This window comes from Propithecus coquereli, unplaced genomic scaffold (assembly GCF_000956105.1).
Source record: "Propithecus coquereli isolate 6110/MARCELLA unplaced genomic scaffold, Pcoq_1.0 Scaffold124, whole genome shotgun sequence".
NCBI classification, from domain to species: domain Eukaryota; kingdom Metazoa; phylum Chordata; class Mammalia; order Primates; family Indriidae; genus Propithecus; species Propithecus coquereli.
Window position 1 is genome coordinate 2,795,831 of NW_012136525.1, and position 6,917 is coordinate 2,802,747.

A 6,917-nucleotide genomic window follows, 5' to 3' on the forward strand; every position below is an offset into this window, starting at 1 on the left:
CTTGAGTCCCTGGTTCTGCCTTGTGACCCCTGTAGACAGGAGAGGGGGAGAGGGATGGGCAGCCAGCAGGGAGGAAAAGAAGGATGAAGTGGGGAAGCTCTCCAGACCAGATGTCACCTGGCCCGCCCTGACCTGGAGCTGGGGACCGACCAGGGCTTTGACTTGGTACAAAATGGAAGGGTGGGAAGAGGAAGAGAAACTGAAGGGAGCAGCCGGTGCAAGAGAGAGACTGGAACTGGAACCAGGGCTCACTTGTCCCTTGCCAGGGAGGGTAAGGAGAGACAGTGACAAAGGAGAAGAAAAGGGAAAATCATGTAGAAGGACAGGCAATGGAGCAAACAGGAAAAGGAAAAAGAGAGAGCTGATAAGGTAGATGGAGGGTGAAGGGAGAAAGGAATGAGAAAAATGGAGCAATGGAAAAAAGACGAGAGGTAGCCCCAGGAAAAAGGCTGCCCTGCTTGGTTTATTTTCATCCTTGCTCCCTAACCTGCCCCCACCTACAGCTGCCCCCCAAAAGCTGTGCAGCACTAGAAGCCCTGTGGTTAACTCATTAGCTTTCCCCAGTCTGCCCTCTCTGAGAGAGGCACTGCAGGGCTGTGGGGGTGGAATCCAGGGGTGTGTTTAGGGGAGGGAATGCAGGCTGCCCAGCTGGGATCAGTCACCTCTGAGTCCCCAGTTCTAGGTTTGGTTCCTGTGACAGCCCTGTGAAAGCCCACACATCAGCGTCTCTGCTGTTGCTAGGCTCTGTTGCCACAGTAACCAGCCAGGTCCCATCTCCCCCACCTCAATCTGTGCCCCACTTGCTCCCTGGAAATGGGGTAGCCCTCAGGGAGGATCGGAGGCTGGCATAGTATGCAAGAGGGCGGCCTGGGCTGCTCTGGACTGTACATGCCTCCACGTGTTTACCTTTGCAGCGAGGACTGGGAACATCTATGTTTCAGTTGGTGTGTATGTTAGGTGTTGGGGAGCTTTGCTGTGAGCTGAGGGAAGCGGGGCAGAGTCCGCGCAGCACATAATGGTGAGTGTCAGGAGGAGGCAGCATATTTCTCAGGCAGCAGTGTGTGCGTTCAGGGTGTCAGACTCCCTAAGAAAAGGACAGACTGCTACAGAGGAGAGCAGCAGAGCGGGGCCAAGGATTGATGAAGCAACTTAAAGCAGAGATGCGAGGGGAACTCTGAGGAGTCAACCCACTGGGGCATGAAGAGATCCCGGCAGGCAGCTGACCAGCTGATGGGAGAGGGGGCTGGAGGGTACAGGAGGAGGGGCTGATGGATGCACTGGGGGCAACGAGGAGGGAGGGAGAGGAAGCTTCATTAACCTTTCCTTTCTTTCCCCGCAGCACTCTAGTCCTTGTGAGGTGAGGGTGGGGAGAAAGAGATGCTCTGGCACAGAAAGGGCAGGAACTTAGTGCTGGGGAGCACACTGGGCCCTCACCTTCAGCAAGGATCTCTCTTCAGAGGGACAGCGTGACCTGTGACTCATCCATATGCAAAAGGCACACATGAAGGCCCCTAATGAAGAGGGAATTAATTATTGCCTGATTAGATTGCTGTTTCTCTAAATTTAAATAAATTAAAATACACCAGCAACACACTGGAAATCCTCACCCGTTCCCTCTCCCTAAATGCCCTCCTTCCCCCCATGACAAGTCCGATGGCAGCGACAGAAGGAGGAGAAAGGAGACTGTCCTAGACTTCTGAATTGTCCTAAAGGAATGATCCTAAACTAAACCATGATGTCAGGCTAACCATGAAGAGTCATGAGGCCTTGGGGAACAGACCCTAACTTTTCTCTCTCCTGTAGTTGAAACAAAGACCATGGGGCCTTGGGAGGTCCCCAGAAGGCTACAGCAGCAGAGTCACTAACCAAGAACAAAACAATAGCCATACTGCCCTTTTGGGAATTGGAAGGTTCTTCAAGGCCACACATCACAGCCACCACTGGAACCAGCGTCTCTCATCATCATGCTTTCTTTGCCTCCTGGGCTGAGCATCAAATGACTCAGCTAGGCTTCTCTTAGCGTTTTTCTGGAATGTTTACCATTGTGGCTCAAACCAAACCAGGGAATGGGGAAGCCCCCAGGAGGAGGGATCTCCCAGGCAGAGCTCAGGGTGTAGAAGTGATTCAAGATGGAAACAGTGTGCCAGCTGGAGAACCCCAAGCTAAAATTAACAGCCCTCCTCCCCCTACGCCCCACATTTATTGCTCTAAAAGCTTTTCTCTAAAGAGTTCAAAGCACTTAAAACTTGCTTCTTAGGGCAAGGGCAGCAACAGGGCTGTCAGTTGGAGACACTGAGGCCTGGGAAGTGGATATTTAGTGTAAATAGGAAAGAATAGGAGGAGAACTAGGACTTAGAGTGATTGCTACTCTTTGGCTCGCACTTTTCCATACCAGCCCCCAAACTCAAGGTTTCTGGAATCAGTAATCTCTAACCCATGCAGCAATAGGTCTGGTCACATCTGAGCCCTTAAGACCCTTATCCTGCCAACTCTTGCTACTCAGTCAACACAGACTGAGTGGGGAGTCCAACAGTGTGATAAAGGGTATCTCTTGAAAAGACACTTTTGAAAAGATACAAACTACAATTACAAACAAAGATATACATCTTCTATTTAAACATTATATTTAAATGTAAATATTTAAATGTTTAAAAGTGTCCTTTGTCACTTCCTTGCTGGAACCTTGGGGAAAAAAATCACTTAGATCTGCTGCGTCTTATTTTCATTATCTATAAAATGGGCATTATAATTATTTGTTAGGGTTATTTTGCTTTTTCAGCAAGAAGCTATTACTGTTAATAGGAGGGACCTCAATTCTGCTCTAGCTAAAACAGAGCTGAGCTCAGAGGGATTCTGGCCAGGTCAGGGTGCAGGCTTATTGCATTTAGCATTCATGTACTAAAACAATATATATTTATTCAGCATCTACTATGTATTCAGCAAAGTATTAATAATGTGTAGTTTCTTCCTTGAAGAGCTGACAATCTTCCTGCAGAATCACATGTATGAAATAGTTAAAATAGCAATAAAAGATACAGATGAAATGCTGTAGGCATTGAGAGAAAGGGATCATTTTAGGTTGGAACAATCAGGGAAGGCTTCCTGAAAGAGTTCACATTAGGTGTTCATAATCAACTGTAGTTCACTTATGCAACAAACGTTTACTGACCGCTTACTAAGTGCCAGGACCTGAGGATACAGCAGCAAACAATTCAAAGTCATTGCCCTCATAGAGCCGATATTTTAGTGGGAAGAGGTGAACAGCAGTGTATCAGGTAGCGATGAGTGCTACATTTAAAAGTAAAGCAGGGTAAGAGGATAGAGATGTGGGTAAGGGCAACAGACCAAAGCTAGAGTAAGGGGTGTGGTCAGAAAGGAGGATGGGTCGGATGTTGATGGCTGGAAGAGGTCCATCCTTATCCTTTCCTGCATTTTCAAAGCATTGGGACATTCTTGAGACTGTAAGAAAAAATAATGGCAACTTCCTACATCAGCCTATTCCACCCAGAGGGAAGGGAACGGGGACCCTGGTCTTTTAACCATCCACAACTCCCCTCGTACCTTGATGCATAATTCATGAACTTGTCCCGTTTCCACCCTCCTCCTCCCCAGAAGTCCCTTCCGGAAGCCGGGTGCCGCACTTCTCAAAGATCAGCTTTTGCCCTTAACAGAACGTGCCTTCACTTCCGCTATGGCGTCACATCCACCGAGGGTTTCACTGTGTCCCTGGGCAGAAGCTACTTCCGCCCCTACTTGTCGTAACTTCTGCCCTGAATATGCTGGAGCGCTAGCAGCGCCGGAGGTGTTCTAGCTACTCCCGGAAGTGACTCGGCCTTTGCGCTCCCCTCTTTCTCCATTACCGCCCCCCCATTGCTATTTCCCTCCCTCCCCCCTTTTCGTTTCCGGCGCTCCCGCCTTCTCTCCGCAGAGCTCTCCTCTGAGCCTGTGGGGGGAGGGAGGGAGGGAGGGAGGGGGGCGTGGAGGAATTGGGGTTCTCCGGAGCACGAGCTGCAGCACCACTTCCGGGTGAGTGTTAGGGGAGGGAGAGGGAGGGGGCCACCCACTGCCTCGCGCCCCCGCCCTGCGGGTGTCGCGCGCGCATTCCGTGCGTGTGAGCGTGTGGGTTCGTCTCGCGCCCGAAGTGCGTGCCCGCGCGCTCCGCCTTGCGCTCTCCCCCCTCCCTCGCCCCCTCCTGGTCCTCCCACCCCACTCGGCTCCCTCCTTTCCCAGCAAACGCCGCCCCTCCCGCGCTCTGGCTCCGGCTCTGGCGCCGCCGCAGCCGTCGCCGCCGGGTGAGTCTCGCGTCGCTGCAGCCGGCGCGCGCCAAGCTCCCTGCTCCTCCCCTCTCCCCTTTTCCTTAGGGGGGGCAGGGAGGGGGGGTCCACGGTGTGACTGTATGTGTGTCCGCCCGGAACCGGAAGTGGTTGTGGAGGAGCGGGCGATGGGGAGGAATCGGGGGGGTTTAGGGGGCGGGTGCCTGTCTGGTGGGTGGCAGAGTTCAGCTCCCTGGAGGGGAAGGAGGGACGTCCCAAGAAAGGGTCTTTGAGGAAGGAGTGGGGGGCAACATCAGGAGAAGGCTACCAGGGGCGGTCTCAGGGGAACGAAGGTTTTGGGGGTACAACAGGGGTCTCCAATAGAAGACCACTGTGCAGGCTGAGGGAGGTACTTCTTGGCACAAGGCCTTAGGTAGGCAGGGGGTGAAGTCCTCCAAGAAGTAGGGGGGAGGCTAGAGGAAGTAGCCGGGCCTGAACTGGCACTGTGCCTGACACAATGGCTTGTGCATCCCCCTCAGCCCTCAGCTTTGCCTTCTGAAGCCACTCCTCAGGGGCAGAGACCCTCTTTCTCCTCCAACTCTTCTATTATCTGACCCCTGGTTACCTGTGGCCTGGGAAGGAAGAAGAACCAGTGTCTGAGCCTAGGAGTGGAACCCAAAGGCCGGTGATAGAGTTCATCTTAGTTTCTGGGAAGTGGATTTATTTCCCTTATATCCACATAGAGGGTGGCACTAGATTCCTGTTATTATATCCTTCCATCTTTGGATTGTTGGTTGGGGGTCTGCGTGCCTTCCAGAGTGACTGCTGACAGTCAAAGAATTCCTGGGGTTCTCCACAGCAGTCTGGTGACTGCACCCTTACTGCTTCCTGTAACCTAGACAATTTGTTTACAGAAAGTTCAGGAGCCCTGGAAAGGAGAAAGAATAAGACGACAGGAGGAAGAGAGAGAGAGGGTAAGACAATTTTGCGTTAATGGCTTTTCTGGTTTTCGGGGAGAAGGGGTCACAATCAAATGGATTTTTTTTTTTGACAGTGTGACAGAATACTTCAAGTAATAGCCTTTGTAGTATTGGTGTTTGCTGTGGGAGAAAAATGAGCCTTTTCTTACTATCTCTTGAGGGTACTTGGGAAGTTGATTTGTAAAAAGTTGGCGCTGTACCCTGTCACCTTCAATTCCCACTAGCACTCATCAGGAATGACATGTGAAATGCTCAAGCGAAACGACTGAATAGTGTTGCATTGCGTCCAAAGGAGAAATTTATTCTGCTTTGGGGACACATGGGCCCTAATTGCCAATATGGTCTTTATGGCATAGCTAATGGAATTGCTTCCCTGTATTTGGAACAAACAGAGCTGAGTTTAGAGTGGGGTTCCTGTCCTTAATGTTCCAGTGGAGTGTTCAATGTGGATTTGTTAAGTGACTAGAATCCCTGACACAGGGTTATTTGAATTTGGTGTGGCAGGGTGAAGTTTTCAGGAGGAAAAAAAACTGCTTCATGGGTAGTTTGGGGTAAAGTGGATAAAACTGTATGGAGTAGGTGCTGTAGTAGTTCTGGAAGAATTCACAATATAAGGCCTGATGGTGATAGAATTTTAGGTAGCCTGAAAGTGAGAGTGTATGGACCCAAAAGAGTTTGAGTTCAGAGCTTATGAGCCTTAGTGGTATCTTTTAAGGACCAATTCCAGGCTCGTGTATAATATTTATTCCCCATAGGTTTCTTAGCCAACTTGATGATTAAATATTAGTTAGGTACATATTCCTTCTCCTCCAGCTTTATTTATTTAATTTTTTTTTTTTTTTTTTTTTGGCCTCACACTTCCCAAATCCATCATTTATAGTAGAACAGGCAGGGCAAGGAGAACCACAACATTGTCTCTTCCACAGGGGACAACGGTCAAGTGATGCCCAGAGTAAAAGCTGCTGGCCCAGATTGCGCGCTGCGTGGTAGTAGTGGTCCTGTTTGGTCTGTTTGTATATGGTATGATGGTCTTTCCCAGTGGAATTGGAGTAAACCTGTTCTGAGTTATTTTGAACTTGGAAGAGTTTGTGGATAGTAGTAGGAGGGCCCCAAATCCTATTGGGATGGCCCTTCTTGAATGTCTTCAGAACCTGAGAGAAAGAGATTTTGTTTCCTTATTGAGAAAAAAATGTTTCTTTGTGTTTCTTCATTTCAGGTTCTTAGCTAATATTGCAAGCTTTCTGTACTTGTGCATTTTAGAACTGTTTCTCTCAGTGGAGTGTCTAAGTTCTTTCAGTAGTTGAAAGTTGATTGTTTTTCGCATCTTTTTCTTGTTGATGCTTCTGGTAGATTACTAAGCTGGAGGCTATAGATCCATTACTTTTGGGTAGTCCCTTTGTAATTATGTGGTGTTAATGTAATTTTCACTAATTGTCACTAACAGTCCTCATCACAAGGAAGTACTTCTCTAACTCTCTTTCTTTCAGGAAGACTTTGAGCATCTTATTCTTTCTCTTTTTTGTGCAGCCTCCATCACCATATGCCTTATGAACTTACCGTAAAGGGTTCATCTTCTTCCATCCTCCATCCTAATATTAATAGAAACCTAGTAGAGTATTTATTCAGAGTCTTCCACTGATGTAGGACCTAGAATTAGAATCCACAAGTCTTTTTTTTTTTTTTT

General features: G+C 49.0%; 1 protein-coding gene across 4 annotated transcripts in view; it reads left to right on the forward strand.

The window, feature by feature from the left end:
• The first annotated feature begins 4,389 nt into the window (after positions 1 to 4,389).
• ZNF384 (zinc finger protein 384) overlaps positions 4,390 to 6,917 on the forward strand; it is a 20,033-nt gene continuing 17,505 nt past the window's right edge. For all 4 annotated transcript variants that reach the window (XM_012637904.1, XM_012637906.1, XM_012637905.1 and 1 more), the window contains exon 1: positions 4,390 to 5,227. The gene's annotated coding sequence lies outside the window, so the exon portion shown is untranslated. The remainder of the gene's footprint in view (positions 5,228 to 6,917) is intronic.